The 22,303-nt window shown below is 40.7% G+C and overlaps 2 non-coding genes across 2 annotated transcripts; one reads left to right on the top strand and one right to left on the bottom strand.

Moving 5' to 3' along the window:
• The first annotated feature begins 15,341 nt into the window (after positions 1–15,341).
• Positions 15,342–15,424, top strand: TRNAL-CAG (transfer RNA leucine (anticodon CAG)). Its single transcript has one exon. It is a non-coding gene; the product is annotated as a tRNA-Leu (tRNA).
• A 3,004-nt stretch (positions 15,425–18,428) lies between these two features.
• On the bottom strand, positions 18,429–18,502 carry TRNAT-AGU (transfer RNA threonine (anticodon AGU)). The gene has a single exon. It is a non-coding gene; the product is annotated as a tRNA-Thr (tRNA).
• Positions 18,503–22,303: the final 3,801 nt, after the last annotated feature.

Below are 22,303 nucleotides of genomic sequence, written 5' to 3'. Positions count from 1 at the left end.
CATTTCCAGTTCTCCTCTTCCTTTTGATCTAGTATCTCTCCATTTCAAAGGCATTCCCGGAAGCATCCAGTGATATCACTACTTTATCAGCCACCGTCTCAGCCTCATGCCTCCTTAGCCCTCATCCCAACATCCAAACCCCTCAAATATGCTTTCAGTTAGCTTCAACTGCCATCCATTTCTATACTGTGCCACTGTTCCCTATTTCCCCACCCAGCTTCACAAAATGCTGCTTCTCCTCAGGGTCCCCTGAGTGCTGAGCCACTGTGCTCAGCATAGCTGGACTGATGGCACCTGTTTGTATTTGCCACTGGGCATTTTCCTGTACATATGTGGCTTGTCTTGCCAATGGACTGCAAATGTATCCAGGCTCACACCTTCCATTTTCATTGTATTTTTCCAGCTTCCAGGATAGATGTTACCCATGGTCTTTACCTAATAAATCTGTCTGATTGCTGAAAGAACCTTCCTTTTTTTTTTTTTTTTTTTTTCAGTCCCAAAAAGTGGAAACTGAACAAAATAAAACAGAGGAAAAAACCTGACTGGGAATGTAGCTGGCCAAAGCTTTTGTCTAAGACCCATCCCAAGGCCTGATGGCAATGTGTTTACCAGGGCAGGTAGGCATGGAGGCTGTTGCCCAATGAGTGCCCAACTACTTACCCAAAGGCCACAGTGCCAATGGCTACCCTCAGCCCCTGTTTGGGTGGTGACTCTATTTCTTCTACTATAAAGGTTACTGGCCCATGGTGTAGGTAAGTGAAGTTACCTCTTCAAATTAATAGCACTTTTCCAAGAAGAGAAAATAGCTGGAAATCTTTAATGGTAGTGCCTTGTAATTGGAAAAAAAAAAAAAATTCATGGGTGATCTTTGGAAATGAATGTGCCTAAGGAGAGACTCTGTATTTCTGCTTGAGGACCCTGGTAGTTCAATGAGCCCACTTTCTCCTCTGTTGCCCCAAAAGAGGATTAGAAATAGTCCCCCTCACAGAGGGGGACTTACTGCAGTTCAGCCAGCACTGCTGCCCAAAGGGACAGAATGTGAGTCTCCAAAGGTTCACCAGCTGGTGGGAAAATCATCTTATATGTATGCCTTCAGCTGAGAAATCATCAAAATCAGATGTATTACTTGTCACACCACAATATCTCCAAATTCCAAGTTATGTTCACACTAAAATATTATTTCCATTATTGCACCACATTATATTTCTCATGATTAAGCCAGAAACCAACTTTTCTATCTATCTGCAACCCTCACAGAGGATCGGACAAAGGGAGGACCAAATATTCTTTCTTAGGTTGAAATTCTGAACACCAGATAGGTCTGGTATCGTCACATTCATTATACTGTAAGCAAAATGTAACAACAATATAGTTTATTGTCCACATTTTGTCATTGTCACTCCCAGGCCCCACATTCATTTTGTTTTCATTCTGGTTTTGGTGTTTTCCTACTAACTTGGGGTTCAATTCCTAGGTAATAATATCTATATAATCACATTTCCATTGATGTATTACTAGATTACTTAAAAATGAATCTGTATGCAGGCTTATAAATCAGAACACCACAGAAGTTTTACTCTGGAAAGGAGCTACGAGAAAAATGTAATTGAACTTCAGTATGAAAAGTGACTGTTAACATTTACTCCAAACCCCTCCTTTCAGAGATGAGGAAAATAAAGAAAAGAGAAATGAAGTGATTTGGTTAAAGGCACATAGTATATGGCCAAGCCAGTATCCAAAGGCAGGCGTCCTTGCTATAGGTGTCCAAGACATCTTCCACTGAGCCTATGGCAGTTGGGTAGGAGGGCAAACTAAGTTAATTTAGAGGTTGGAATGCCAGAAAACTTTTTAGAGATATTACCAAGGTGGAACCCCCAGGCTCAGGAGATTCTTAGGCATAGGGAGCAACAGAAGAAGAAAAATACAACTTAGCACGCTACCTTCTACTGGACCAAGGACCTGCACCTGGAGAACCAAACAGAAGGTTCCTTCCTCCACCATTTCACAGATCCCCAGCACCCAATGTCCCCCTCCCCTTGACCCTTCCTCAAACACTACCCGGCCCACATGTTTACCCGACACTATACTCCTGAGTGGAGAGTATCATTTATCCCTACTTATCCCTCTGTCCAAAGAGAGGGCATGGAAGCTTCCCACACACCTTGCCCTAAGCATCTCTTCCATCTGGCTGTTCATCTGTACCCTTTGTAATATCCCTTATAATAAATCAGTCAATGTTTATTTGCAAGACAGGCTTGAGAGAATCAAGGGTAAAGTCCGCTAAAGGGAGGAGACTGAGTAGCATCAGCCCCTGGGTTGAAAGGGATGTTTGGATGAATCTTGGATCCCAAGAAGAGGCAAGAGGAGACTGGAGAAGGAGCTAAGAGAAATCACTCTTTATCCATTTATATTATGATGCATTATGGAAATAAATACCACTCTAACACTTTCAGGACACATTGCATTCTCCCAGCACTTATTTTTTTTTTTTTTTTTTTACAAATTCCATCATCCTACCTTAGGTTTTTTTTTTTTTTTTCTTTTTTCTTTTTTTTTTTTTTTTAACATTTATACTTTCATTTATTCAAGCTGGATAATACATATCCTCAATAAACTCATACTTTCAAATATTAAAAAATAGAAAAAAATGGGAATCTTTTCCACAGAGCCTTTTTGTCTATGAAAACTGCCAGCTTGGCAGTAAGGTGTTCTTGTGAGGCTCCAATCCTCAATAGAACTTAGGGATACTCCTGCCCTCTTGGTCACTCCCAGCAACACTGAGATTCCCTCAGTACATGTCACCATCCATTAAGCGAGGGGTCCCCACACATCCCATCGTGCTCCCTTCAAATAAGAGGCCCTCGCACTGCAGCACTAGCCCATTTATCAGGCCCAGGGACCTGGAAACCCTCGGTCCCGCCCTCTCCTCAAACAGGACGTCCTAAGATCCCGGACCGGCGTGGCGCCCCTCGCCCAGCTGTCCAGGCCTCAGCCCATTCTGTAGTCCCGCTGGTTCCCGCGCAATCCCAGTTAGGCAACGCGACACTAACCGTACTTTGCTGGCTTCCATATTTTTTTTAAAATCCAGTATCTATCTCTGCAATATTAAAATCCTCCAAAGCATTCTGTTTGTTTTGGGGGCAAGAAGGTAGTGGGGAAGCTGTGAGTCTGCATTGCATTCTAGTGTGGGCCACAGAGAAGGGGAAAGTCTAGTTGAAGAATGGATGATGGCAGCCACAAAAGGGAAATGGGCTTGTTTCTGGAGCTGATGGGAGGGAAAAAGGGAGTCAAATGAGAATTCACTTGGGGTTAGCATTAAATCCAAGTGTGTGTTTAGATACAAGCCTTTACTTCAACACTCTCCTTACCCTCACCCTGAATAAATCTCACACCAAAGTAAGAAAGGAAAAGAAAAAAGAAAACCCATTCACATTCATCCTATTAAAAGTAATAATAATAAGTATTGAGGAAACTCAGGCAGTTGTTTTACTCTTTTAATGTATAATGTGTATCCTAAAATGTATCTGTAAAATGTCACCCAGAATAAATGGGACTGCCATAGGAATCTCTCTCTGAGAATAGAGAAAAAAATGGTCACAGATTTTAATCAGTTCTGTGACTCGCCTTCCCTTCCCTTTTCCGCATGATCTTCAAGGAAAATGGTCATCAAGTACTGTACTGAGCTCGTGGTAGATTCTTGGGAAGCACCATGTCCTTCCTTTTTTCACCAAGCTCCAGCCAGACACACCCCTTAAGAAGAATTTATCTGATGTAGCTAAGAACCTGCCTGTGGCTCCCTGTCCAGCTGGCATCAGCTATCAGAAAAGTGCCCCAGAGGTGAAAAAACCATCAGTCTCAGTAGTTCTGGCTTTATTTCCAAATCTTCTAAGAAACAAGAACGTACTAATGCCAGCCAATGCTTTATCAAAGCCTGTCTTAGTCACCTGAGGCAGAGTCAGTGATACTATTATTTCAAAAGCAACAGAACTAAATGAAGTATTTGCTAATGTCTGACTTTCCTTTTAAACCAGAAGCAAAAGCCTTTCTACCCAGCAACTAAAAATCAGACGAAAAATGCAAATGCACTAAAATAATAATAGCTGACTTCATTTCACACTGCCAAATGCCAACTCTGGTAGTCACATGTTTACTGGTGCCTGCCTCTATTCAACAGAGACTCTGTGACATCCAGACATTCAGACTGAGAGAAAAATAATTGAACAACTTCCTTCTTCCCTAATCAACAGCAGCTCTTCCATGCCATCTCTTGGCGCATCTCAATTCACATCTCTGCTACCCCCAGATAGTTCTCATATCTCCTCAAATCTCCCACTTGCAAGAGTACCTGACAGCCCACTCCCAACTATACACACATTTACTCTTATCTCTCATTTTATTATTTTAAAATGGAAATAACTTATTTTCCTGAAAATACATGAAAGTTTTTTTAAAAAATAAAAATAGTCCAAAATCTCATCACTCAATTATAACCAGCACCAACATTTGGGTTCATCCTCTCCTTAAAAAAAAAAAAAAAAAAATCTATCATCTATTTCAATGGATTTAAACTAACCTCTCGTTGGAGAGTGGGTTTCACAGAAGTTTGAACTCTTTATCGTACAAACATGGTAGCTGTGATGGACATAAAAAGATATTTAAGCCTATATGAATTAATGGAAGATGGAGAGATATCATACAGAAAGTAAAAGGCAGAACTGGTATCAATTTGATGTGTTCTTTTGAGTCAAAGTCCTAATTTTTATCCTATGTTACAGAAACTGGTAGATTTCACCCAAATTTCTTCTTATCTTCTCCCATAATGTTAGGACTCCTGAATTTTAGCTGGACACATGGCCACCCAGAATAAAGATAACATTTCCCAGCCTCCCTTGTATCTGGTGTACCCACAGACTATGGTCTGGCAAGTGGAGTGTGAAAACAAGTGATCTGTGCAGCTTCTTGGTTGTGTCTTTCAAGGGACAAACACCTGGCCCTCCCTTCCTTACATCCTTTTGCTTGGACTGTGGCTGAAGGGTTCATCTTAGACATGGAGATGCAGGCAAAAACCGAGCGTTAAGATAGATGGAGCCTGGGTCCCTGATGATTTCACAAAACAGAGCCTCCTTATTAACCTGATTTTTTTTCATTATTTAGAGAATACTTTATTAGTTTCTGTAATCAAACCCATGTAGATAAGACCTTACATATTTAATACAGTGCGTTATGCCTGTACAAATGGGAAAAAAAAATTAAGTTTAACGTTTCTAGACCAATATGGCTGTTAATTTCTGTACAATGCCAACTCAACACAGTAAACTGGGATACTTTTTCCAAAGTTGACAGCACAGCTAAAGTTTCCAAAAATTCAAATTATATATATATGTATATATATATTTATATAAAAAGACCAATAATAGCAGTATGTTATGCATCAATAGCAGCAACAGCTTTTCCAGGTTCTGCAGTCATCTGAACAATATTATAGAGATATCAGCACACTCCATTAAAAAAAGGGGGGAGGAGGGAGAGGTAAAAAATAACAAAACCTCAGAAAACAGCAAAGTTCTGTTAGTGTCGTGGTACCTGGCACCGTTTTTTATATTAGCTTCTGAATCATCATCTGGAAAGAAAATATTCTAGAGTAACATCATTAAAAACAGCTCTGATAAAGCACACTCACTACTACATATCATAAAGCAGGTACAAGATGTTTTACATTCACAGAGGTATGATACTGTACTGTCCTACATCTATAATACTAGAGGATACAGTTAAAAAGGCATTATTTGAGACCTGATTCTACTTTTCCAGCAGAAGGCCCAAAGGATGGTATGACACAGCTCTGTAAAGAAATGCACCTTCTTAGACGGATTTCCTTTCATTCATGGCACAGTTCTAGGTATTCACTGTTCTTCATGAACATCAGCTAAAAACCGCTAAAAAAAAAAAAAAAAAAAAACCGGGGGGAAGGGGAAGGAACCATTGGATTCATACAAAGATGACTGAGTGGAGGCAAGCAAGACTCAGCCTAACTAGTATTTTACCAGATCTGTCATGTTTGAATGGTGAGAGCTCCATGGAAAAAAGGAGACACCAAGTAGCGCTTCAAAGCTGCAGATCACAACCAAAACACAGCATCATTTCAAAGAGAAGCAGTAGTCAAACATCACTCACTTGGATATGGTTCAAGGATGCTGATATCAATATTTAATCATCTGCGCACTTATCCAGGAAGGGGAGATCAGTTACTACAGTACTTTGATTGTGCTCAACTCAATCACCATGTCACAAAAATAGCAAGCTGCCATAATAAAAAATAAGGCTCCTCTATCCAGCACCAGTTATCTTCAGTTCTTCACCTCCAAGCCTACAAACACCACAACCATATCCAAAGACCATAAGGGAGCAAAGAAACCACATCTGATGTATTAGCTGGGACCACCACATTGTTCAGGCTGAGCTATTCCTCTACGGTGTTATTTTCCTTGTATTTCTGGTGTTTCATCTAACCATAAGGATTTTTAGGTCTGAATTATATGCACTCAAAAATGAGTGCACATATCTCTAGATAAGTTCTGACTGAAGATGCATGGCCATCAACTGAACACATGTCATATAGTAGGTGCAAGCTTGCAAAGCCTCGTTTTTACTGGTGCAGCAGCTGTGTGTCTGTGTAAATTGCTCCTATGTCCCTTGTGCATTTCCAAGCTCTGGACATGATAATGTCACAGACCATTTTACCCCTTTGGCTGCTGGCAATATCTGACTTCGTTCTCCCTGTTCCCCACCCCCACCCGCCCAATCCCCTGCAATAAACCACAGCCTTTAAGGTTTTGTTTCTTCAGTTTTGATAGCCTGAGGTTTGATTGGTCCAGTTCTAACAGGTTTGGTGGCTATGGAGGGTGCAGGAGGTGGTTTTTCTTCTACTTTTTCCTGACAGACACCAGGAGGGTCAGTCAGTGTTTCAGGAGGTTTACTTGAATCACTGTCCACTTTCTGGGCTTTTCCTCCTATCTGTTTGCTCTGTTGCTGTTCAGAGAAGAACCGTTGTGTGGACTGAAGGACCTCTGCTCTCTGCTTTGCCAACACCTAGGACCAAATGTCTTGTGGCTGAGTCCTCTTCCCACAGCTCTCTTCTGGGGTGCAAACTATGTAGGAAATGGCTGTGTCATTCTCACAGTGGCAGGGGCTGACTGGAACTGCTTCTGATAAACAATGCTGTTCATTTTGCTGGACTGGCTGTTTGGACTCGTGGAAGTAGCCCGGAAGTTAACTTGATTTTTTTCATGAGAAAAAGATACATTTCTTTCTATCTTGTTTAAGCCACAATTATTTTGAAATTTTTTTACATATAACTGAAGCTAGATCCTAAGTAGTATATCCCCCAAATGACTCTTAGTGCCATAGTAAGGAGCTGTGAATTCCCAGGCTAGACCATTTGAATGAATCTGTTTAAACTGGCATTTCTTATCAACTGAGGTTCTTATGACCGCGTTGCCAAGTTTTCCAGCGTTCGTAAAAATACCTGACATAGTACCAAGAGCCTCCCAAGGGCAGGTCAGATGTAAGAACTGAGCAACAATAATCCACCCCAGAAGATTGGCTGACCACCATGGATAGCACTGCACAGGGATCCCATGCACATTTTAGAACATTCTACTCATGCTGGTTCTGGGCCACCTTGTTAGAACTGTTAGGTAGATAGTGAGGGATTCCGGGTCTCCTAGGGATGAAAGTGGGTGCTGTTGCCTTGGTGCAATGGCCGCACCTGGGAAGAAGGGCAAGGGTGGGCCCCAGGCCCACATCTTGGTCCTGCTCCACCCTAATCCTCTCCCAAGTGACTGCCATACCTGGGGGAAGAGGGAATACCCTATGAATCGGCCAATCATAACTTAGTGTACCAGCTGCAAAAGAATGCAGAGGATTCTCTCACCCATGGGCCATGCAGCATAGGTACCATAGAGACCGGAAATTGACCTAGAACAACCCAAATGGGTAGTAAAACAGGTCATGCAACTCCGAACTGTCTAATCAAAGTGGTTACATGGTGATCTCTGAACCACAAGGGAGGTCAAGATCAGGGCACTATAAAACAAGATGTAAACTGTAACCAACTCTCTTTTTGCACTCTTCCTTTTGCTCTCCCTTTGCTGGGACAGTGGGCCCAGTCGTCATCTGTGGCGTGTGTATCATGTTCTGCAAACCTCAATCTTGCTCTATAATCCTATCTTTCTCTCCTCAATAAACTTCATTTTTGTGCTTGCCTAACTTTGGTGTGTCTGGTCATTCTTCCGCCATGAGCACGCTAAGAACTCGAATTTCAGACTAAAACTCGACAAAACCACAGAACCTTGAGCTTTACTGCAGACCTTTTAAATCAGAAACCGCTTTTTGACAATATCGCAAGTGATTCACGTGCACTTTGAAGTTTGAGAACAGACTACATGTGTGTTTTAAAATATACATTTACCTGGAGCAGAAGATCTCAGCTGAGGTACCAAGAACCCTTCAACAGATATGCCCTCAAATTTTGATCATTCTGTAAAATGCATTTGAGGGACAACTGAATATGCATGATCATAGTAGCTAACAGACAGAGCACTTATGTCTCAGGTCTTGTTCTATGTGCTTTACATGCAGTAGTAATTCATGTCAATTTTCAGTCCCCTATGAGGTAGGTAGGTACCAGTGCAGTCTCTATTTTATAGATAAAGAGACTGAAGTGCAGAGTGATAAGATGGTTTCTATCACCTGCTAGTGAGTAGCAGAGCAGAGATTTGACCCCAGGCCATCTGACTCCATTATCTAGGTAATGACCTTCAAACAGTCCTCTAGACTGAACAAATCCTGTGTTAAATTACAGACCAGTATACAACTTGGGACAAGTAAGAGGCAAGAGAGTTAACATAACATCAAGCTCTGCCAAAGACAGATCATTGTATTGGACTGCACAATGATTTGGCCTCATGATCTTATAAGACAGGGAGGTCAGGGCAACTACCAGTTCTGTTCAAACAGCAAAACAGCGGTGGAGGATAACCAAGTGCCAGGACAATGGTTTTGGACTCTTTAATAACTACTGTAAGACACTGTTATATTGCTATAGTTGTTGAGTCATAGTTCTGGCTGACTGGCTTATTGTTGTTTAGAGCATTTTAATCCTTTCAAGGACCTGCTGAAAACTGCATTCTTTTCTCTGTCTACCATATTCACTCTCACCTATGTACTCATGACTCCTAATTTGATGTTTCTGACCCCAGCATGGCCTCTGCGCTGGTCTTACATATCCTACTTCTTCCTCAACATCTCCACTGGGACAGAAAATAGGCTCCTCAAATCTAACAGGTTCAAGTACAGCTCTGGATTCCCTCTGGCTAATTTACCCCTTACTTCATCTTCCCCATCACCATTAATGGCTTTAATAGTCACCCATTTTCTAGAAACAAAAACATGGGCATAAGATAAAAGAAGGAATTGCTGGCCGGGCGCGGTGGCTCACGCCTGTAATCCTAGCACTCTGGGAGGCCGAGGTGGGCGGATCGTTTGAGCTCAGGAGTTCAAGACCAGCCTGAGCAAGAGCGAGACCCCATCTCTACTAAAAATAGAAAGAAATTATAGGGACAGCTAAAAATATATATAGAAAAAATTAGCCGGGCATGGTGGTGCATGCCCGTAGTCCCAGCTACTCGGGAGGCTGAGACAGGAGGATCGCTTGAGCTCAGGAGTTTGAGGTTGCTGTGAGCTAGGCTGACGCCACGGCACTCACTCTAGCCTGGGAAACAGAGTGAGACTCTGTCAAAAAAAAAAAAAAAAGAAGAAGGAATTGCTTCTTTTATCTCACTTCCCGCCTCCAAACCACTAGTAAATCCTGTCAGCTCTGCCTTCAAAATACACCCTAGATGTGAGCACTTCTCTCCTCCTTTACCACTGGCTCCCTGTGTAAAACTATCACAATTTCTTGCCTGGATTTTTAATATAGCTTCTGCTTCAACTATTGCCTCTATGGTCCCCTATCCATACAATGGCCAGAGTATTGTTTTTAAAGATATATCAGATTATGTCATTAAAATTCTCCAATGGCTTGCCACTATAGTCAGGATAAAGCTTAGGCCCTACTTACACCATCTGGCCCTTGGCTACCTCTGCAATCTCATGTCTTCCCATGCCCTCCTTCTTCTTCTGCAGACATGGAAGGCTTTTGTTGCTCCTTCATTCTCTCCTTAAGTCCTTTGCCCTTGCTGTGTTCTCTGCCTGTCCCCTGGATATGTGCATGTCTCACCCCTCATTTCATTCCAGTTTCTGCTCAAATGCTTTCTCTAACCACCCTCTGTAAAATAGCATCCAACTCTCAACTTCACTCTTCTACTTTCTCACCCTTCACCCTGCATTATTTTCCTTAAAAGCACTTATCACTACTTGAAACTATATGTATACTTGTTTTCTTTATTGTCTGTCTTTATCACAGAGATAAGGGACTACAATAGTAGGGATTTTGTTTTGTTTATAAAGGAAGAAAAGTGGCACATATGAGTTGTTCAATAAAGGACAATCAGCTGATTAAGTTATGAGTGTGTTCAAAGTTCACAGAAGTTTGGAACTGACTTAGAGGTCAGGGCAGGTATGATAGACCTGCCTCAGAGAGATGGCCACTGTTTTTCAAACATATATGAGGATGAACCAACTCCTGCTTACCAGTTATGCCTTTATTATCTTAGCCTCTTTGGGATTTAGCAAATAAAATATGTTCATAACTAAACCAAAAAATTATTCCTTGTTTATATGAAATTCTAACTTAAGTGGACATCCTGTATTTTATCTAGCAATCTTATTTATTTATTTATTTTTACTTTTTTTATTTTAGAGACAGGGTCTCACTTTGTCACCAGGCAAGAGTGCAGTGGCCTGATCATAGCTCACTATAACCTCAAACTCCTGGGATCAAAAGATCCTTCTGTCTCAGCCTCCCAAAGTGCTGGGATTGCAAATGTGAACCACTGTGCCCAGCCCCATCTGGCAGTCTTATTTGAGAGACTTGAGCCCTTATACCCTCTGAATGAGGTAAACCCCATATTTCATCAGAAAACAACTTACCTCAAGAAATTTGTATGAACACTCACTCCCTTTCCTTTTTTGTTTCACCTAATTCTTTTCAAGTGTGAGTTTTGCAACTTAGTTTTTCAATTCTTAATTTTGTTCCTTCTCTATATTCTTTACGATTACTGTAGTAAATGGTTATACAAATGCACCCAATAAACCTCTTCTCCCTGGGCCCTACCTTTGTGTAGTCTCTCTCCACATGGCCTCTGGTTAGGGCCCTATGACTTGCTTTGGCCAATGTGACAGCAAATATTACAGAATGTGAGGCAAATATTACAGAAGCCTGATAAGAGCCTGTGCACTGGGGCATGGCCTCTGGGAACTGCTGCCCCACCACGTGAAGAAACTTAGTCTAGCCTCTTTGGGGATGAAGGACCTTATGAAGAGAGGCTTAACATCCTAGTTGAACACAGGGCATGAATGAGCCCAGGCAAAGCCAGCTGAAGAGCTGCAGAATTGTAAGAAATAGTTGCTTTAAGCTACAGAGTGGTTTGCTATGCAGTGATAAATGAGAAAGTTACTTAAAATTTCTGCGAATGTATTTTACTTACCCTGTTTCTTATTCATTTATAATAGTTTTGCTTTCTGTATTTTTAACATTTTATAAAAATATGGTTTTAAAATGGGGCTTGTTTTCCTTCTCTTTTTGTAGAGAGCAATGCTATTTTTCACTGGGCAACTGAGCTAGTTTAGGATTCAAGTTAAAGGAGCTACTTTATCAGAAGCCCCAGCTTCTGCCCATTTTATTCTGTTTCTTAGGCTTATTGCCTCACTAGAGTGTAGGGCACAGGATGGTAGAGCTTCTGTTCTATTTATTGCTGGATCACCAGCACCTACAACACTATCTGGCACATAGTAAGCACACCCAATTAATATTTGCTGTATGTTGAATGAATGACTTGCTTCTCTTATCTCTTGTCCTCACAGTTGATATCCATCACCAGCCTATGAAAAGAGCACAGGTGACTGCACTTGAAAGGCCAGCCTCCAGTGCCAAGTGGATCTGCTTTGCTGCTGTTCCACATGGGAAAGGGACTGTGTCCTTGTGTGGCCCATCAAGATCCCATCTTCAGTCTCAGCCCTTTGGTCCCATCACACCACTTTGAACAGAGGTAGAATAATGCCCTGAAAGCCCTGCAAAATTACAAAGTCTGTTCTGGGACTTTCAGCTTTGGGATTGTTCTCTCTTCTAGACTCTTTAGTTCCAGTATTTACTACTCTTCATGGTCTCCCACTGATGGCCTTGAGAAACTCTTCGACAGTCAGAGAGCCATGTTGTTGATTATTGCTGCTGGTTACAAAAAATAGCTAATAACGGTAACTGGCATTTAGGGTGCCAGGTGTAGAATTAAGAACTTGCATGAATTAACCCAATTACCTAAAAAACAGCCTATGAGCAATTACTATAGTATTCCCATTTTACAGATGAAGTGCTTGGGGTGCAGAGAGATTAAGTAACTTGGTCAAGGTCACATAATAAGTGGCAGAGGTCACATGTGGGTCTTTCTGAAACCAAATTCATGTTTTAACCACAATACTTCCTCATTCAAATATATATAATATATATTTCCATTGTCTTGTAGCTCAAATTCCTCATGATCTCTCTCTCTTTCTCACTGCTGTTTGGTATATGCATTCACAGAAGATCAACTTTGTGAATAAAGAGGTAAAAGTATTATACCTCTTGGTTAATGAATCTTCTCATGAAGCTGCTATTTCTTCCCCTTCTGGGGATTTTCTCTTTCTCTGGCCTTTAAATTATCTACGTTCATTCTCTGATTATATAATATGATGATATTGGGTGTTGGATGCCTGGAACCCAGAAAAGTTATCCAAATCCTTGAGATATGCGTTTGTCTTCACAAAATGTTTACAAGTTCCTCCCACACAATCATTTCAATAATTGAATTTTAATATTCTCTCGAGGCTGTTTCCATATTATTTCCCAGAAAGGGTGGACTCTATCATTCAGGACACTAGGGAACACCTTCGTTTTGTGGTCATCTCTGGCTATCTCCAGTGATTTGCATTCAGACACCCCAGTGTGGGTGCACATCACCCATAGCCTTATAAGCATTGATTGTAAACCATGCTTTTGACTGCTTTGCTCTGTGTTTTACAAATATTTTGCACGAGAGCCCTGTACACATAGGCTTGAACACTTTTTTGAATGTGGCTGCACCCTCATCCTTAACAGAAAGATGCAAATTTTCTCTAAACCTTAAAACAATGAACTCAAACCTGGATGCCTATTAGAATCACCTAGGGGTAGAATGGGAACCTTAAAACAATACAGTTGCCAGGTGACACTTCCAGCTACTCTGATTTAATTTGTGTGGGGTGGGGAAAATGATAGTATATATAAAAATCTCCCCAAGGGAGAACCACTGTCCTAAGGGATTATAAAAAAAATTATCTATGTGCTTTCATACCTCACTTCATGCTAGTGTGAGGACAATTTCTCTGTTAAGAATTACAGGGTTGGCCGGGCGCGAGCACTCTGGGAGGCCGAGGTGGGCGGATCGTTTGACCTCAGGAGTTCGAGAGCAGCCTGAGCAAGAGTGAGACCCCATCTCTACTAAAAATAGAAAGAAATGATATGGACAGCTAAAAATATAGAAAAAATGAGCTGGGCATGGTGACGCATGCCTGTAGTCCCAGCTACTGGGGAGGCTGAGACGGGAGGATCCCTTGAGCTCAGGAGTTTGAGGTTGCTGTGAGCTAGGCTGACGCCACGGCACTCACTCTAGCCTGGGCAACAGAGTGAGACTCTGTCTCAAAAAAAAAAAAAAAAAAAAAAAAGAATTACAGGGTTATTGCACTTTAAGCCTGCAGTTCTGAAACCATCATGCCTCAGAAGCATGTGGAGGGCTTGTTAAACACATACTGTGGGACTCTATCCCCCAAACTTCTTTATTTACTTATTTATTTTATAAATTGACAAATAAAGATTATATATATTTATGATGTACAAAATGATGTTTTGTTATATGTATACGTTGTGAAAAGGCGAACTCAAACTAATTAACATATCCATTACATCACATACTTACTATTTTTTTTGTGTGGTGAGAACATTTAAAATCTACTCTCTTAGCAATTTTCAAGTATTCAATAACATTGTCATTAACTATAGTCACCATGTTGTAAATAGCAAAACTTCTGATTCAGTAGGTCTGGGAGCGACTACAGCATCTAACTGGTTCCCTGGAGATGGGGATTTAATACTTAACTTAAGGGATTAAGCATTGTATTTCATCATTGGGTCGTGAGTCACCCACGACCAAACCGGAAGGTGTTCAAGAAAGCCGTTTTTCCCATCCAAGTACTAACCAGGCTCGACCCTGCTTAGCTTTCAAGGTCAGACGAGATCAGGCGCGTTCAGGGTGGTGTGGCAGAGGACAGAAAACCGTTTCTAAGGTCCACAGAGGCAAAATGACTTATCTAAGATCATTCAGGCTTCTGGTTCTGCTTGAAATTCGAACTCGGGTTCCCTGACTTCCAGTCCATGATATACTGACTATGGCATCCTGATCGATAACCCTTGCTAGCGAAATTTGAAGTAGGTCACATCTGACCTTTGTGTACAAACTTTAGAAAAGCTGCTGCGGTAGAGGCTTAGTAGCAAGTGCCCCTTGGGCCGTGTTTAATACATACAGAAACTACTCGCCGATTTATTTTTGTTTTGGTTTTTAAAGTTTTTATTAAGTATAACATCCACACAGAAAAGTGCACAGATTCTCGGTGTACAGCTCCATAAACTCAGATCAAGAAGCAAGACAAGCCAGCTTTCTGACTCTCAGGGGCAAGATTAAAACAACTCAAAAGATGATGCGAGGGCTTAGGGAGCACCCTGTTCCAGCAAAAATTGGAATAAGCCTAAAACCTCCTGCGAGTAAGTGTAAATTTAAGCAAGGCATTCTTGCAATGTTGAATTCAACATGGATGGCATTATTTTATCTAGAATTCAGTCGAAAGTGGGAAGTAAACTCCCACTTTCTCCCCAGTACGCCCGCCCCGCACAGCCTGGGGTAGACTCTGTGTTCGCAGAGAAGACGCTGCTCTGTAGCTTTGTCCAGGGTAGTTCGCGAAGTAGCAGTTTAGCTTTCAACAGAATTCCCAGATATTAAAGGGGAAACCAAAAACAACAATAGAAAGAAAAAACCAAAAAACCAAAAAAACAAAACCGACTAGCTTTTAGGTAAAGCCAGAAGTAAGTTTTTAACGCCAACAGCCAACAGCGAGTCAGGATGGCCGAGCGGTCTAAGGCGCTGCGTTCAGGTCGCAGTCTCCCCTGGAGGCGTGGGTTCGAATCCCACTCCTGACAGCTTGACTTCCTTTTTTCCCCCGTGTTTAACGTTAAGTTTTCCTTCTTGTCATCTAAGAATGATTCTTCTTCTTCTTCTTCTTCTTTTTTTTTTAAATAAATTGCCCGAGTTCTGGGATAAAGGCACTCTGTACTCAGAAAATAATTAAAAAACTACTGATTTTAATCTCGTCTCCTCCATTTCTTTGTCTTTGTCTCTCCCTCTCTCCCCTTCACAGGCAGACTTGAATGAATTACTCTTCAGTTCATGTCTCATTATAATTATTGATGTCTTCAGGGCCCTTCTTTCATTTTTTTTTGTTTCTAGATTCCATTTTATTTCACTTTCCTCAGTTTCATTCCTCACTCCACCCCACCCCAAATCCCCATAAGAAATCACTGGAAACGACATCTTTTTCTTTCATTATGTATTTGTAGAATATGTGTTATTGGTTTAAGTGCATGCAAGTTTAAAAAAAAATTTTATTTTAAGTCATTATGGATACATACTAGTTTAACATCTTAATGGCGTACATGTGATAGTTTCATACAAGCACACAACGTGAAATGATCAAATCAGGGTAACTGGGGTAGTTATCACCTCAAGTACTTTTCATTTCTTTGTGTTAGGAATATTCCAATTTCACTCTTTTAGTTATTTTGAAATGTACAATAAATTACTGTTAACTATAGTTGCCCTATTGTGCTACCAAACACTAGATCTTATTCCTTCTATCTAACTGTATTTTTCTGTCCATTAATTATCCCCTCTTTATCCCCTCTCCACTGCTCTTTCCAGCATGCATTTTTAATTTACATAAGGGGCATTGTGCCATGGATCTTATTCTATTTTTACTTTATTCCTTTGGCCCGCAGTTTTGAGTTTATGTTGCTGTGTGCACATCTAGACCACATCTAGATCAATTGCTGCATAGAGGTCTGCCATGTGAGGCCACCTACTCCCCCAGGAATGACTCCCAGATTGGGTCCAACACTTTGCCACTACAAATAAAAGTTTATCAATGAACATATGCCTACATTTTTCATTATGAAGCTGCATAAGGTTTTCCTTGAGATACATTAGGAATGAATTGCAGGCCATGAAAGTCTGACAATCTACTAATTTTGCAGTTCAGAACAGAACCCAGGACCCAGGGAGGATGATTTACACACACAGAAAAAGTTCATATTTAGTGACATCTCCAGAAATATTCCTCAAATTCCATTTTCCAGCTGTTCAGCCTGTTCATCTTGAGCATTAATAGCTATAGTTACAAACATTAATAGGCAATGTTTCTATTTTGCACTCATAATTTATGGCAAAACGCCAATTACTCAAAAATCTCAGGTGACTAAAACCTTCTCACCATTCCTTTTAAAAAAAAGAAATCCAATCTAATATTAGGTTACAAAAGCAAAATATTGGGTGAATCTCTTTTATGATTATTGATATTCAAAATCATTCTGTTCTCTCCCTCTAGCCCAAGTTTCTCAAAACTCACAAAAAGATTCGTACATATACTGAAAGAAAAGTGAATTGATGTCTTAGAAAGATTGTCATCAACAAGGCTAGAAAAGAACAAACAAACAAGGTTTCCCCTTGTGACCCAAGTGGCCACATATTCATTCCATTTCTGTCCACTGTGACATTCTGATTAAACATGATTTTGAGTCCTTGCTGCCATGACAACATAAGAGAAAGAAGGAACTGGCAAATACGGGCACCCCCTAGGGTGTTAGGAAAAACACTTAGAGGTGCTTAGAAGGCCAGGAGGCTGGTCCAATTCAATTCAGGCTGCCTGGGCTCACCGCTGGACTCTGCCACTTACTAGCTATATGACCTTCCAGGCAAGTGACTTTGCAACCTCATGCCTTGGTGTCCTCCTCTTTAAAATGGAGGGAATAATTGTACCTTACTTCATCAGTATGCTGTGAGGATTGCATGACTTAGTATATATAAAATGCTTAGAATAGTGCCTGGCAAATTTTTTTTTGTCATAATAACGTACCTGTTCATATTAGTAAGGGTCCTTCAGAGATACAAAACTAATAGTATATCTATCTATATCTATATCTATATCTATCTATCTATATCTATATCTATCTATCTATCTATATATATAGAGATTAATATTTATGATGAGGAATTGGCTTACACATTTATGGGAGGATGAGAAGTCCCACAGTCTGCCTTCTGCTAGCTGGAGACCAGAAAAGCAGGTGGTACAGTTCAGTCTGAGTTCAAAGGCCTGAGAACTCAGGGAGCCGATAATATAAACCCTAGTCTGAGAACAGGAGTAAACGAGATAAGATGTCAAGCAGTGGGTAGAGGGAGAAGGAGCGAATCTCTTCTTCCTCAACCTTTGTTTTCTTCAGCCCCTCAGTGGATGGGATGATGCCCAACCTCGTGGTTGGTTGCAAGCAAATGGATGCTTCTCTATGAAAGTTTCTTTTCTGAAGTCATGTTGACAAATATTTGTTTGCACTTAGATTTTTCCTTTCCAAAAAATTCTGACCACAATGCAACTTTTTAAGATAGCTAATCATAGGTTGTTTTATATGGTTGGATTTTACTGGCTGCTATGAATTGTCAGAGATGCTACAACCTTCTCAACAACAGCTTTATCAATTATTCCAAAGATTGACCTTTCTAAAAACATTGCCTGGAGATTGTGAGAGAGAATCCATTTGGGATTTCCCCAGGAAAGAAAATAGAACGACAAGAGATTTTGATGTTGCTTGTAGTTTAAATTTGGTGTTTGCCTTCTGCTTTCCCTGGTTCCTTTTGCATTTGTTGAAAAAACATTACCTGTGGGATAAAGATGTAAGAAAAACAAGAAATGCAGAAATCCGCTCTTCCAAAAGAAAGCCAAATTCATCTTTGCCTCTTTTTCATTAACAATAAGGATCCACTTTCAGATCCACATAAAACAGGGAGGTGAAGGCCCATAGGGGAAAATAATTTACAGGGTTACACTTCGATTGGCCATGGTTAATTGGAAGGAAGAAGAACCATGGAAAAGAAAGGCCCCGCTGGGATTCGAACCCAGGATCTCCTGTTTACTAGACAGGCGCTTTAACCAGCTAAGCCACGGAGCCAGCACGTCTCGTGTTCTCCCAGTCAGCTGAGAAAAGGAATGATGTTTGCTTTTGTTCTGTGCATTTATTTACTTTCTTGTTACTGAAGATAAGGAGCAGCCAGAAGCTTCCTCAGACCCTGAAGAAGAATCCTGGCTTCTCCCCAAAAGACTTAAGAAACCGCTCATCTGCAGGAAAACTGAGTACTTCGCGCAGGGGTTGGGTGGGGAAATGCATCGCGGGTGCTAGCCTGACTCCCCGGTGCGCTCAGAGGAGTACGCCAGCTAACCGCTCCGAATGGCAAGAGTTCAGCAGCTTATCCTAACGCGGATGAAGTATGACCTGAGGCATCAGGGAGTACAGGGTAGGAAGGAGGGGAGCCAGCAACATTTACAGAATACTCCTCCAGGTCGTGTAACACATTTACATCAGAACACTCCCAGCACCAAGAATGGGCCTCTGCAGGAAACAAGCTGTTTCTTATTTCACGGATTTTAAATTAAACTGGAATTTAATTAAAATTCCAGTCCTTACCCCATTTCTTTCTGCTAAAATTGGGTTCCACCTATCTGCTTCTTGCTTATAAGATTAACTAATAGAATTCCAGAGTTGCTCCTTTAAAATGCAAGACTTGGTAACTAACAACCTAATCTTGGAAAAAGATAAAGGACAGGCCTCCTCCCCACTGTAGCTGTAGAGAAGCTTTCTTGTCCTAATACTTGTCCAAAGGATCTGATTTGATATGATGTCAAATTGAGAGTCTTCACACGAACTTCTCTATTGTCATGTGGGCTTGTATCAATATTTGTAACTCTTTCTAAATTACTCTGTTCTCTGTTAAAATAAATCTGTCCTTGGGAATGTAATTTGAACAAAGGCATTTAATGAAACTCTGAAGAGTTTGTAAATTATCGCCATAGCTATAGTTTTCCAAAGGGAAACCTATAATTGTGATTAGTTGTTTTACTTGAAATCTCTTGTCCTGGTGATAATGCTGAAATCGGCATTTTGGTATTTCTAAGCTGCATTAATATTTGAAGGATTCCTCTGTCATAGTCTAAGGCAGCCATTGGCACTTACCTGTGCCTACATACATCATGGGGGGAACAATAAGAGTTCATGCCTGTTAGAGTTCTTATTTTCATAAGAAGAGTGAAAGTCTATGGAACTCAACACTCAGTTTGATTGCAACTCATGAAATAAGCACCTATTTATTTAATATTATAAGCTTAGCCATCATATTATTAGTGTGCTTGGAGCCAATATAATCATCATAAACAGGCAATCACAACTAACATGGCTTTGACCAAACTGTGGGAGGTGGCAGGCAACAGAGCCAATGATATTTGGTTTGGGTTTTTCCTTTGGCTGGCAGCTGACAAAAGTCTGCACAGAACTTCTAGGATGTCAAAGGAGTTGTTTAATGAGCCAGAGATAAGCCTTGGAAGAAAATTGAGACTTTGGGCAATCACTTACAGAAATCTTGATGTGAATTCTACCACTCAGTTCCCACCATGATCAAGATGGTAGGGATGTACCATGGAAGCCTCACGTTGGCTCTGCTCCACACATCTGAAATTGCAGAAGGTACAAATCACTGTGTCACAGACTACCAACAATAACATAAAGATATATAGGAGTGGCAGACACTGCAGTTTACTATATGTCTGGGGACAAAACTGAAAAAATAGTGCACTGAGACACAGAGGAGAGTCCACCACTGTGATAGTTTTATGTGTCTACTTGGCTGGGCTATACTACCCAATTATTCAATTAAACACTAATCTGTATGTTGCTGTGAAAATATTTTGTAAATGTGGTTAACATCTACAATCAGTTAACTTTAAATAAAGGAGATTATCCTTGGTAATGTAGGTGGCCCTCGTCCAATCAGTTAAAAAACAGTAAGAGCAAAACAGAGGCTTCTCCAGGGAATAAGAAATTCCATTTCAAGACTAGGACATCAGCTTTTGCCTTCCCCACAGGTTTCAGACTTACCAGTCCCCACTCACAATTACCTAAGCCAATATATATATTTTCCTACTTTTTTTCTTTTTCCTGGACTTTGTTTCTCTGACTGATATAACCACTGAAGAAAAGACTGGAAGCTGGAACTATTATGGAACTGTCAGAAAAGAACCCCCAGTAGAAATATTTCCAGAAACAAAGTAAAAGCATTCCTTGTAATGAATATGGCTGAAAATTTTGAAGCAGCCAAGAAAGTCCTTCAAAATCTGTAAAACAAAGGGAAATTTTTGTAGACAAACACTGAGGAGAGCAAATGTGGACAGAACCTTCAGGTAGCTGGGTTAAAGCCCACTTTAGAAGTGCAGGATGGGACCTGTGACTCCCAGGGATGCCCTAGGATCTGGCGTCCAGTCCTGGGTATGTGATGAGGATAAAATAGGAGCTGGAGGTATCCCAGTTTGTTTCATTTCTGAACATTCAGGCACAACTGTTCATGTTTCCAAACTCCTCTTCAGGGCAGAAATCTACTCTTACTTCTAATGGGGAAAGGATGATCTCTGAACGTGGATAAGAAAATAAATGTTAATTTTGAGAAAGATGTTACTGAAGTTTTGTATTTTCTTCCATTATGAATGTAGGCAACAAACCACAGTGGTATTTAAGCTCTCGTGAGTATCACTATTGGAAATCACAAATATTTTCACATCAAAATATAGTTGTTACAAATTCCTTAAAATATCATTTATGTTCATTACTGCTTTGAGAGTACACTATTTATTAGAACTCCCCAGTCCCCAGCTGGATAGTGTCATTTAGTGTATTAATAAAGGATCAGGCAAATATTACTATGTCATAATCTTAAAATGTTTTGGTAACATATTTCAACATAATTGGTCTCCTTTTGAAATCTTATGTATTAACTTTTTATGTTTAAAAGTATTATTCTGAGGTGGAGTCCATGATCACACTATCCTAGGGGTCCATAGTATAAAACTTGAGAAGATCCCTGTTGTATTGTCTACGAAGGAATCTATAACTGGGTCTACCTTAACGTTTATGCAGAAAGAGCAGAATATTTTTTGTAAGGGCTGTTGAAACCTTATAAACTGAAAACAAAATTTTTTAATCTCAACGTGTATATTCTCAACATCAGGCAGTTTTACTCCTGTTTAGCCCTCAACTTATTTACAGTGCTACCAGGCGTGGGGATAATGATTTCTTCTAAGAAATATAGAGACTGAAACACATCTGAGACACTTGTTTGCTTTCAAAGCGAACCAGTGAGCATTCATGTGTGTGCGAGAGTTGATGATGCTCCTTGTGGTAGGAGCAGCATGTAGTGAAGGTGCCTAGAACAGTCTTGCTTAGTAAATGTTTGAAAAAAAAAATTTTTTTTAAACAACCCACAGAGAGACACAAAAAAGATAGGATCATGCAACCATACAGCAGCTTCCAATTTCCTATGGAGTACCAGCCAAAGTCCTTCCTTACAAGGGTCTACAACAGCGGTCCCGAATCTTTTTGGTAACAGGGACCAATTTCATGGAACACAATTTTGGGGGGGAGGGTCGGTGGGAGATGGTTTCGGGATAATTCAAGCGTGCACTTTATTTCTACTATACATTATAATATATAACGAAATAATTATACAACTCACTATAATGCAAAATCTAATGCCGCTGCTGATCTGACAGAAGGCGGACCTCAGGCGGTGATGCTAGCAATGGGAAGCAGCTGAAAATACAGATGAAGCTTCCGTTGGCTCTCCCGCCCGCTCACCTCCTGCTGTGCGGCCAGGTTCCGAACAGGCGGCGGACCAGGGTTAGGGACCACAGTTCTACAAGGCCGAAGGTG

This window comes from Eulemur rufifrons, chromosome 18 (genome assembly GCF_041146395.1).
Source record: "Eulemur rufifrons isolate Redbay chromosome 18, OSU_ERuf_1, whole genome shotgun sequence".
NCBI classification, from domain to species: Eukaryota; Metazoa; Chordata; class Mammalia; order Primates; family Lemuridae; genus Eulemur; species Eulemur rufifrons.
This window is presented reverse-complemented; position numbering and strand designations above follow the sequence as displayed.